The sequence below is a fragment of the Hyla sarda genome, unplaced genomic scaffold (genome assembly GCF_029499605.1).
Source record: "Hyla sarda isolate aHylSar1 unplaced genomic scaffold, aHylSar1.hap1 scaffold_416, whole genome shotgun sequence".
NCBI lineage: Eukaryota > Metazoa > Chordata > Amphibia > Anura > Hylidae > Hyla > Hyla sarda.
Window position 1 is genome coordinate 82,115 of NW_026610431.1, and position 11,484 is coordinate 93,598.

Genomic DNA, 11,484 nt, shown 5'->3' on the forward strand with positions numbered 1-11,484 from the left:
CCCCTCTCTGATGCGGATGAGATTATAAGCACCTCTTAAGTCCAGTTTGGTAAAAATGTGGGCACCTTGGAGGCGATCAAAGAGTTCAGAGATGAGGGGTAGGGGGTAGCGGTTCTTAACCGTGATTTTATTAAGACCGCGGTAGTCAATGCAAGGACGTAGAGAGCCATCTTTTTTGGACACAAAGAAAAATCCGGCTCCGGCAGGAGAGGAGGATTTACGGATAAAGCCCTTTTTTAAATTTTCCTGGACGTATTCAGACATGGCAAGAGTCTCTGGGACGGACAGAGGATAGATTCTGCCCCGGGGTGGAGTAGTGCCCGGGAGGAGGTCAATAGGACAATCATAAGGCCTGTGAGGAGGTAGAGTCTCAGCTTGTTTTTTGCAAAAAACGTCCGCAAAGTCCATATAGGCCTTAGGGAGACCGGTTACAGGAGGAACCACAGAGTCACGGCAAGGGTTACTGGGAACCGGTTTTAGGCAGTCCTTGGAACAAGAGGGCCCCCAACTCCTGATCTCCCCAGTGGACCAATCCAGGGTTGGGGAATGAAGTTGAAGCCAGGGAAGTCCAAGGAGAATTTCAGAAGTGCAATTGGGGAGGACCAAAAGTTCAATCCTCTCGTGATGAGATCCGATGCACATTAGAAGGGGCTCCGTGCGGAAACGTATGGTACAGTCCAATCTTTCATTGTTTACACAATTGATGTAGAGGGGTCTGGCGAGACTGGTCACCGGGATGTTGAACCTGTTGACGAGAGAGGCCAAAATAAAATTTCCTGCAGATCCGGAGTCCAAGAAGGCCACAGCAGAGAAGGAGAAGGCAGAGGCAGACATCCGCACAGGCACAGTAAGATGTGGAGAAGCAGAGTAGACATCAAGGACTGTCTCACTTTTGTGCGGAGTCAGCGTACGTCTTTCCAGGCGGGGAGGACGGATAGGACAATCCTTCAGGAAGTGTTCGGTACTAGCACAGTACAGGCAGAGATTCTCCATGCGGCGTCGTGTCCTCTCTTGAGGTGTCAGGCGAGACCGGTCGACCTGCATAGCCTCCACGGCGGGAGGCACAGGAACAGATTGCAGGGGACCAGAGGAGAGAGGAGCCGGGGAGAAGAAACGCCTCGTGCGAACAGAGTCCATATCCTGGCGGAGCTCCTGACGCCTTTCGGAAAAACGCATGTCAATGCGAGTGGCTAGGTGAATGAGTTCATGTAGATTAGCAGGGATTTCTCGTGCGGCCAGAACATCTTTAATGTTGCTGGATAGGCCTTTTTTGAAGGTCGCGCAGAGTGCTTCATTATTCCAGGATAACTCTGAAGCAAGAGTACGGAATTGTACGGCATACTCGCCAACGGAAGAATTACCCTGGACCAGGTTCAACAGGGCAGTCTCAGCAGAAGAGGCTCGGGCAGGTTCCTCAAAGACACTTCGAATTTCCGAGAAGAAGGAGTGTACAGAGGCAGTGACGGGGTCATTGCGGTCCCAGAGCGGTGTGGCCCAAGACAGGGCTTTTCCAGACAGAAGGCTGACTACGAAAGCCACCTTAGACCTTTCAGTGGGGAACTGGTCCGACATCATCTCCAAGTGCAATGAACATTGGGAAAGAAAGCCACGGCAAAACTTAGAGTCCCCATCAAATTTATCCGGCAAGGATAGTCGTAGTCCAGAAGCGGCCACTCGCTGCGGAGGAGGTGCAGGAGCTGGCGGAGGAGATGATTGCTGGAGCTGTGGTAGTAACTGTTGTAGCATAACAGTCAGTTGAGACAGCTGTTGGCCTTGTTGCGCTATCTGTTGTGACTGCTGGGCGACCACCGTGGTGAGGTCAGCGACAACTGGCAGAGGAACTTCAGCGGGATCCATGGCCGGATCTACTGTCACGATGCCGGCTGGCAGGTAGTGGATCCTCTGTGCCAGAGAGGGATTGGCGTGGACCGTGCTAGTGGATCGGTTCTAAGTCACTACTGGTTTTCACCAGAGCCCGCCGCAAAGCGGGATGGTCTTGCTGCGGCGGTAGTGACCAGGTCGTATCCACTAGCAACGGCTCAACCTCTCTGGCTGCTGAAGATAGGCGCGATACAAGGGAGTAGACAGAAGCAAGGTCGGACGTAGCAGAAGGTCGGGGCAGGCAGCAAGGATCGTAGTCAGGGGCAACGGCAGGAGGTCTGGAACACAGGCTAGGAACACACAAGGAAACGCTTTCACTGGCACGATGGCAACAAGATCCGGCGAGGGAGTGAAGGGGAAGTGAGGTGATATAGGGAAGTGCACAGGTGATAACACTAATTGGAACCACTGCGCCAATCAGCGGCGCAGTGGCCCTTTAAATCGCAAAGACCCGGCGCGCGCGCGCCCTAGGGAGCGGGGCCGCGCGCGCCGGGACAGGACTGACGGAGAGCGAGTCAGGTACGGGAGCCGGGGTGCGCATCGCGAGCGGGCGCTACCCGCATCGCGAATCGCATCCCGGCTGGAGGCGGTATCGCAGCGCCCCGGGTCAGTGGAACCGACCGGAGCGCTGCAGTGAGGAGAGTGTAGCGAGCGCTCCGGGGAGGAGCGGGGACCCGGAGCGCTCGGCGTAACATATATATATATATATATATATATATATATATATATATATATACGCGCACACACACACATATATATAAACGTATTCTCCGTTGAGATATTGCAGCCGCTGCTGTGTCCAGGCCCAGGAGCCTTAGCACTGTGCTGTGATGTCACTCAATACCACTGACATCACTAGGTGTAAACAACATCTCTCCTTTGCTGTGTATGTGACTATGGAGCTGTTTGGTGATGTCGTCTATTATGGCCTTCATAGAAGCAACAGGAGATTGTTGCATCCATCTAGAACCCTCAGAACTACAGTGCTATGATGTCACTCACTTCCACAGGCCTTGCAGAGTGTAAACAACAACAACCCAGCTTTGTTGTGTATGTAACCATAGGGATTTGTGATGTCACCTAGAACCTTCACAGCAGCGACAGCTTTATGAGGAGCATCAGCACTGCTCTGCCTGAGCAGAACCATCACCGCCATAGGTTGTCAAATAACCCGGGTTTAACCCACACAGGTAAGTCCAATGGGGTGCAGGCATGTCCTCTATGCTTACAGCTTCCCGTGGGTGTTGGTTTGATACCGTTTGGGGACAGCCAAGGAGGCATCTGCAGGCAACAAAGGTAGGTGTGTGCTTGTGTGTGTGTTTCCTATGCAGATCCTAAGCCCAGTGTCACATGCAAGTAGGAGGAGTAAGAAGGGTTCCTGGCAAATCCGGGTTATGGATTGCATTTAAAAAGGCCCCGTGGGAGTGCAATGGGCCCCTGTCTTGCTGCTTAGCAATAATGGTATGGGTTTAGGTTCTGCTGTGTGTACTGGTGGTTGACTGCCCCCCAGCCCAGAGTGTGCATGGAAAATTGTCTGGCAGCCTCCCTGACAGCAAGCAGTGATAGTGCCCATGAAGGGCACCTTGTTGGGCCCGCCCCTTTCACGGTTATCGCTTCTCGGCCTTTTGGCTAAGATCAAGTGTAGTATCTGTTCTTATCAGTTTAATATCTGATACGTCCCCTATCTGGGGACCATATATTAAATGGATTTTTGAGAACGGGGGCCGATTTCGAAGCTTGCTTCCGTCGCCCTATGCATTGACCCGATATGGCAGTATCTTCGGGTACAGTGCACCACCCCCTTACAGGGTTAAAAAGAAAGATTCCTACTTTCATTGCTACCTGCTTGCTGGCTAGCCAGCTAGCCAGCCCTGTGGGCCTTGCTGCTGCTGCAGCCAAAAAACAAAAGGTGGTGCTGCTGCTGCTTCTGCTGCTTCTGCTTCTGCTTGTGTCTGGCCGCTGTTGGAGCGTCCAGGCACAGGACTTCTGCTGCTGCTGACTAAATGGCCTCCTTAATTGGATCATTTGAGTAGCCAGCACACCTGTGCAGGTAGGGCATGACATGATAGGCAGCTGCCTTGATAGCGGGTGGGTGCTGAATGTTCCTAATTGACAAAATAAGATTAATGCTTATGAAGAAATATAAAATCTCATCCCTTCCCCAATATCGCGCCACACCCCTACCCCTTAATTCCCTGGTTGAACTTGATGGACATATGTCTTTTTTCGACCGTACTAACTATGTAACTATGTAACATAACATGGGGGGGGGGGGGGGGTCTCCTGGCTGTTCACACAGGTGTGTCATTGCTGTACATTGACCATGCATTGCTTCTGTGGTATTGCAAAGGCAAAGACAAATGCTTCCAGCCATCCATTGCACTAATGGATTGGTCATCAGCTGGCTGTCTATGTCCCGCATCAATATAGACCAAAGTACAGAGGGTTAGGCTATGCTATTGTGCACCTACCTGATGCATCAGAAGGTGCGAGGCCCTTGCTAAATTCTGTGCACAGACTTTGAGATCTATACTTTAGACTGTATCTAAACCTGCTCCAACATGGACTGACATTCTGGCCTACTTTCAGCCGATGCGACTTGTCTGTCGCTGAACAGTCGCTTTTTATGTATTCAGCACCTATGTATAATGTTGTAAAAATGCTCTAGAAGCTAAAGTCGCAGAAATGTCACACATATTTGGCCTGCAACTTTCTGTGCGACAAATTCAGACAGGAAAAATCAGTATAAATCCTTAGAAAATTATCCCCCAGTGTCTCCATCTGCTGGTGGTATTGAATAAGCATTGCTGCACTGATGGGGTATGCATTAGACGAAAAAAAAGAAGAAAAAGAAGAATAATACGCCCAGAAAAGAGGCGAAAAGGAGAAAAACGTAAAAAAACATGAAAAAAAAGTAAGAGGAAGAGAAGGGAAAAAAAGGTGGAAATGGGTTTAAAAGTGATTTCGGCGGAGAAATATATATATATATATATATATATATATATATATATATATATATACGCGCACACACACACATATATATAAACGTATTCTCCGTTGAGATATTGCAGCCGCTGCTGTGTCCAGGCCCAGGAGCCTTAGCACTGTGCTGTGATGTCACTCAATACCACTGACATCACTAGGTGTAAACAACATCTCTCCTTTGCTGTGTATGTGACTATGGAGCTGTTTGGTGATGTCGTCTATTATGGCCTTCATAGAAGCAACAGGAGATTGTTGCATCCATCTAGAACCCTCAGAACTACAGTGCTATGATGTCACTCACTTCCACAGGCCTTGCAGAGTGTAAACAACAACAACCCAGCTTTGTTGTGTATGTAACCATAGGGATTTGTGATGTCACCTAGAACCTTCACAGCAGCGACAGCTTTATGAGGAGCATCAGCACTGCTCTGCCTGAGCAGAACCATCCCCGCCATAGGTTGTCAAATAACCCGGGTTTAACCCACACAGGTAAGTCCAATGGGGTGCAGGCATGTCCTCTATGCTTACAGCTTCCCGTGGGTGTTGGTTTGATACCGTTTGGGGACAGCCAAGGAGGCATCTGCAGGCAACAAAGGTAGGTGTGTGCTTGTGTGTGTGTTTCCTATGCAGATCCTAAGCCCAGTGTCACATGCAAGTAGGAGGAGTAAGAAGGGTTCCTGGCAAATCCGGGTTATGGATTGCATTTAAAAAGGCCCCGTGGAAGTGCAATGGGCCCCTGTCTTGCTGCTTAGCAATAATGGTATGGGTTTAGGTTCTGCTGTGTGTACTGGTGGTTGACTGCCCCCCAGCCCAGAGTGTGCATGGAAAATTGTCTGGCAGCCTCCCTGACAGCAAGCAGTGATAGTGCCCATGAAGGGCACCTTGTTGGGCCCGCCCCTTTCACGGTTATCGCTTCTCGGCCTTTTGGCTAAGATCAAGTGTAGTATCTGTTCTTATCAGTTTAATATCTGATACGTCCCCTATCTGGGGACCATATATTAAATGGATTTTTGAGAACGGGGGCCGATTTCGAAGCTTGCTTCCGTCGCCCTATGCATTGACCCGATATGGCAGTATCTTCGGGTACAGTGCACCACCCCCTTACAGGGTTAAAAAGAAAGATTCCTACTTTCATTGCTACCTGCTTGCTGGCTAGCCAGCTAGCCAGCCCTGTGGGCCTTGCTGCTGCTGCAGCCAAAAAACAAAAGGTGGTGCTGCTGCTGCTTCTGCTGCTTCTGCTGCTTCTGCTTCTGCTTGTGTCTGGCCGCTGTTGGAGCGTCCAGGCACAGGACTTCTGCTGCTGCTGACTAAATGGCCTCCTTAATTGGATCATTTGAGTAGCCAGCACACCTGTGCAGGTAGGGCATGACATGATAGGCAGCTGCCTTGATAGCGGGTGGGTGCTGAATGTTCCTAATTGACAAAATAAGATTAATGCTTATGAAGAAATATAAAATCTCATCCCTTCCCCAATATCGCGCCACACCCCTACCCCTTAATTCCCTGGTTGAACTTGATGGACATATGTCTTTTTTCGACCGTACTAACTATGTAACTATGTAACATAACATGGGGGGGGGGGGTCTCCTGGCTGTTCACACAGGTGTGTCATTGCTGTACATTGACCATGCATTGCTTCTGTGGTATTGCAAAGGCAAAGACAAATGCTTCCAGCCATCCATTGCACTAATGGATTGGTCATCAGCTGGCTGTCTATGTCCCGCATCAATATAGACCAAAGTACAGAGGGTTAGGCTATGCTATTGTGCACCTACCTGATGCATCAGAAGGTGCGAGGCCCTTGCTAAATTCTGTGCACAGACTTTGAGATCTATACTTTAGACTGTATCTAAACCTGCTCCAACATGGACTGACATTCTGGCCTACTTTCAGCCGATGCGACTTGTCTGTCGCTGAACAGTCGCTTTTTATGTATTCAGCACCTATGTATAATGTTGTAAAAATGCTCTAGAAGCTAAAGTCGCAGAAATGTCACACATATTTGGCCTGCAACTTTCTGTGCGACAAATTCAGACAGGAAAAATCAGTATAAATCCTTAGAAAATTATCCCCCAGTGTCTCCATCTGCTGGTGGTATTGAATAAGCATTGCTGCACTGATGGGGTATGCATTAGACGAAAAAAAAGAAGAAAAAGAAGAATAATACGCCCAGAAAAGAGGCGAAAAGGAGAAAAACGTAAAAAAACATGAAAAAAAAGTAAGAGGAAGAGAAGGGAAAAAAAGGTGGAAATGGGTTTAAAAGTGATTTCGGCGGAGAAATATATATATATATATATATATATATATATATATATACGCGCACACACACACATATATATAAACGTATTCTCCGTTGAGATATTGCAGCCGCTGCTGTGTCCAGGCCCAGGAGCCTTAGCACTGTGCTGTGATGTCACTCAATACCACTGACATCACTAGGTGTAAACAACATCTCTCCTTTGCTGTGTATGTGACTATGGAGCTGTTTGGTGATGTCGTCTATTATGGCCTTCATAGAAGCAACAGGAGATTGTTGCATCCATCTAGAACCCTCAGAACTACAGTGCTATGATGTCACTCACTTCCACAGGCCTTGCAGAGTGTAAACAACAACAACCCAGCTTTGTTGTGTATGTAACCATAGGGATTTGTGATGTCACCTAGAACCTTCACAGCAGCGACAGCTTTATGAGGAGCATCAGCACTGCTCTGCCTGAGCAGAACCATCCCCGCCATAGGTTGTCAAATAACCCGGGTTTAACCCACACAGGTAAGTCCAATGGGGTGCAGGCATGTCCTCTATGCTTACAGCTTCCCGTGGGTGTTGGTTTGATACCGTTTGGGGACAGCCAAGGAGGCATCTGCAGGCAACAAAGGTAGGTGTGTGCTTGTGTGTGTGTTTCCTATGCAGATCCTAAGCCCAGTGTCACATGCAAGTAGGAGGAGTAAGAAGGGTTCCTGGCAAATCCGGGTTATGGATTGCATTTAAAAAGGCCCCGTGGAAGTGCAATGGGCCCCTGTCTTGCTGCTTAGCAATAATGGTATGGGTTTAGGTTCTGCTGTGTGTACTGGTGGTTGACTGCCCCCCAGCCCAGAGTGTGCATGGAAAATTGTCTGGCAGCCTCCCTGACAGCAAGCAGTGATAGTGCCCATGAAGGGCACCTTGTTGGGCCCGCCCCTTTCACGGTTATCGCTTCTCGGCCTTTTGGCTAAGATCAAGTGTAGTATCTGTTCTTATCAGTTTAATATCTGATACGTCCCCTATCTGGGGACCATATATTAAATGGATTTTTGAGAACGGGGGCCGATTTCGAAGCTTGCTTCCGTCGCCCTATGCATTGACCCGATATGGCAGTATCTTCGGGTACAGTGCACCACCCCCTTACAGGGTTAAAAAGAAAGATTCCTACTTTCATTGCTACCTGCTTGCTGGCTAGCCAGCTAGCCAGCCCTGTGGGCCTTGCTGCTGCTGCAGCCAAAAAACAAAAGGTGGTGCTGCTGCTGCTTCTGCTGCTTCTGCTGCTTCTGCTTCTGCTTGTGTCTGGCCGCTGTTGGAGCGTCCAGGCACAGGACTTCTGCTGCTGCTGACTAAATGGCCTCCTTAATTGGATCATTTGAGTAGCCAGCACACCTGTGCAGGTAGGGCATGACATGATAGGCAGCTGCCTTGATAGCGGGTGGGTGCTGAATGTTCCTAATTGACAAAATAAGATTAATGCTTATGAAGAAATATAAAATCTCATCCCTTCCCCAATATCGCGCCACACCCCTACCCCTTAATTCCCTGGTTGAACTTGATGGACATATGTCTTTTTTCGACCGTACTAACTATGTAACTATGTAACATAACATGGGGGGGGGGGGTCTCCTGGCTGTTCACACAGGTGTGTCATTGCTGTACATTGACCATGCATTGCTTCTGTGGTATTGCAAAGGCAAAGACAAATGCTTCCAGCCATCCATTGCACTAATGGATTGGTCATCAGCTGGCTGTCTATGTCCCGCATCAATATAGACCAAAGTACAGAGGGTTAGGCTATGCTATTGTGCACCTACCTGATGCATCAGAAGGTGCGAGGCCCTTGCTAAATTCTGTGCACAGACTTTGAGATCTATACTTTAGACTGTATCTAAACCTGCTCCAACATGGACTGACATTCTGGCCTACTTTCAGCCGATGCGACTTGTCTGTCGCTGAACAGTCGCTTTTTATGTATTCAGCACCTATGTATAATGTTGTAAAAATGCTCTAGAAGCTAAAGTCGCAGAAATGTCACACATATTTGGCCTGCAACTTTCTGTGCGACAAATTCAGACAGGAAAAATCAGTATAAATCCTTAGAAAATTATCCCCCAGTGTCTCCATCTGCTGGTGGTATTGAATAAGCATTGCTGCACTGATGGGGTATGCATTAGACGAAAAAAAAGAAGAAAAAGAAGAATAATACGCCCAGAAAAGAGGCGAAAAGGAGAAAAACGTAAAAAAACATGAAAAAAAAGTAAGAGGAAGAGAAGGGAAAAAAAGGTGGAAATGGGTTTAAAAGTGATTTCGGCGGAGAAATATATATATATATATATATATATATATATATATATACGCGCACACACACACATATATATAAACGTATTCTCCGTTGAGATATTGCAGCCGCTGCTGTGTCCAGGCCCAGGAGCCTTAGCACTGTGCTGTGATGTCACTCAATACCACTGACATCACTAGGTGTAAACAACATCTCTCCTTTGCTGTGTATGTGACTATGGAGCTGTTTGGTGATGTCGTCTATTATGGCCTTCATAGAAGCAACAGGAGATTGTTGCATCCATCTAGAACCCTCAGAACTACAGTGCTATGATGTCACTCACTTCCACAGGCCTTGCAGAGTGTAAACAACAACAACCCAGCTTTGTTGTGTATGTAACCATAGGGATTTGTGATGTCACCTAGAACCTTCACAGCAGCGACAGCTTTATGAGGAGCATCAGCACTGCTCTGCCTGAGCAGAACCATCACCGCCATAGGTTGTCAAATAACCCGGGTTTAACCCACACAGGTAAGTCCAATGGGGTGCAGGCATGTCCTCTATGCTTACAGCTTCCCGTGGGTGTTGGTTTGATACCGTTTGGGGACAGCCAAGGAGGCATCTGCAGGCAACAAAGGTAGGTGTGTGCTTGTGTGTGTGTTTCCTATGCAGATCCTAAGCCCAGTGTCACATGCAAGTAGGAGGAGTAAGAAGGGTTCCTGGCAAATCCGGGTTATGGATTGCATTTAAAAAGGCCCCGTGGAAGTGCAATGGGCCCCTGTCTTGCTGCTTAGCAATAATGGTATGGGTTTAGGTTCTGCTGTGTGTACTGGTGGTTGACTGCCCCCCAGCCCAGAGTGTGCATGGAAAATTGTCTGGCAGCCTCCCTGACAGCAAGCAGTGATAGTGCCCATGAAGGGCACCTTGTTGGGCCCGCCCCTTTCACGGTTATCGCTTCTCGGCCTTTTGGCTAAGATCAAGTGTAGTATCTGTTCTTATCAGTTTAATATCTGATACGTCCCCTATCTGGGGACCATATATTAAATGGATTTTTGAGAACGGGGGCCGATTTCGAAGCTTGCTTCCGTCGCCCTATGCATTGACCCGATATGGCAGTATCTTCGGGTACAGTGCACCACCCCCTTACAGGGTTAAAAAGAAAGATTCCTACTTTCATTGCTACCTGCTTGCTGGCTAGCCAGCTAGCCAGCCCTGTGGGCCTTGCTGCTGCTGCAGCCAAAAAACAAAAGGTGGTGCTGCTGCTGCTTCTGCTGCTTCTGCTTCTGCTTGTGTCTGGCCGCTGTTGGAGCGTCCAGGCACAGGACTTCTGCTGCTGCTGACTAAATGGCCTCCTTAATTGGATCATTTGAGTAGCCAGCACACCTGTGCAGGTAGGGCATGACATGATAGGCAGCTGCCTTGATAGCGGGTGGGTGCTGAATGTTCCTAATTGACAAAATAAGATTAATGCTTATGAAGAAATATAAAATCTCATCCCTTCCCCAATATCGCGCCACACCCCTACCCCTTAATTCCCTGGTTGAACTTGATGGACATATGTCTTTTTTCGACCGTACTAACTATGTAACTATGTAACATAACATGGGGGGGGGGGGGGTCTCCTGGCTGTTCACACAGGTGTGTCATTGCTGTACATTGACCATGCATTGCTTCTGTGGTATTGCAAAGGCAAAGACAAATGCTTCCAGCCATCCATTGCACTAATGGATTGGTCATCAGCTGGCTGTCTATGTCCCGCATCAATATAGACCAAAGTACAGAGGGTTAGGCTATGCTATTGTGCACCTACCTGATGCATCAGAAGGTGCGAGGCCCTTGCTAAATTCTGTGCACAGACTTTGAGATCTATACTTTAGACTGTATCTAAACCTGCTCCAACATGGACTGACATTCTGGCCTACTTTCAGCCGATGCGACTTGTCTGTCGCTGAACAGTCGCTTTTTATGTATTCAGCACCTATGTATAATGTTGTAAAAATGCTCTAGAAGCTAAAGTCGCAGAAATGTCACACATATTTGGCCTGCAACTTTCTGTGCGACAAATTCAGACAGGAAAAATCAGTATAAATCCTTAGAA

General features: G+C 48.2%; 4 non-coding genes across 4 annotated transcripts; all 4 read left to right on the plus strand.

Annotated features, from left to right (window-relative positions):
* The first annotated feature begins 3,490 nt into the window (after nucleotides 1-3,490).
* On the plus strand, nucleotides 3,491-3,681 carry LOC130333841 (U2 spliceosomal RNA). Its single transcript, XR_008875896.1, has one exon. It is a non-coding gene; the product is annotated as a U2 spliceosomal RNA (small nuclear RNA).
* Nucleotides 3,682-5,774: 2,093 nt separating this feature from the next.
* Nucleotides 5,775-5,965, plus strand: LOC130333842 (U2 spliceosomal RNA). Its single transcript, XR_008875897.1, has one exon. It is a non-coding gene; the product is annotated as a U2 spliceosomal RNA (small nuclear RNA).
* A 2,090-nt stretch (nucleotides 5,966-8,055) lies between these two features.
* Nucleotides 8,056-8,246, plus strand: LOC130333843 (U2 spliceosomal RNA). Its single transcript, XR_008875898.1, has one exon. It is a non-coding gene; the product is annotated as a U2 spliceosomal RNA (small nuclear RNA).
* A 2,090-nt stretch (nucleotides 8,247-10,336) lies between these two features.
* On the plus strand, nucleotides 10,337-10,527 carry LOC130333844 (U2 spliceosomal RNA). The gene has a single exon (XR_008875899.1). It is a non-coding gene; the product is annotated as a U2 spliceosomal RNA (small nuclear RNA).
* The last annotated feature ends 957 nt before the right edge of the window (nucleotides 10,528-11,484 follow it).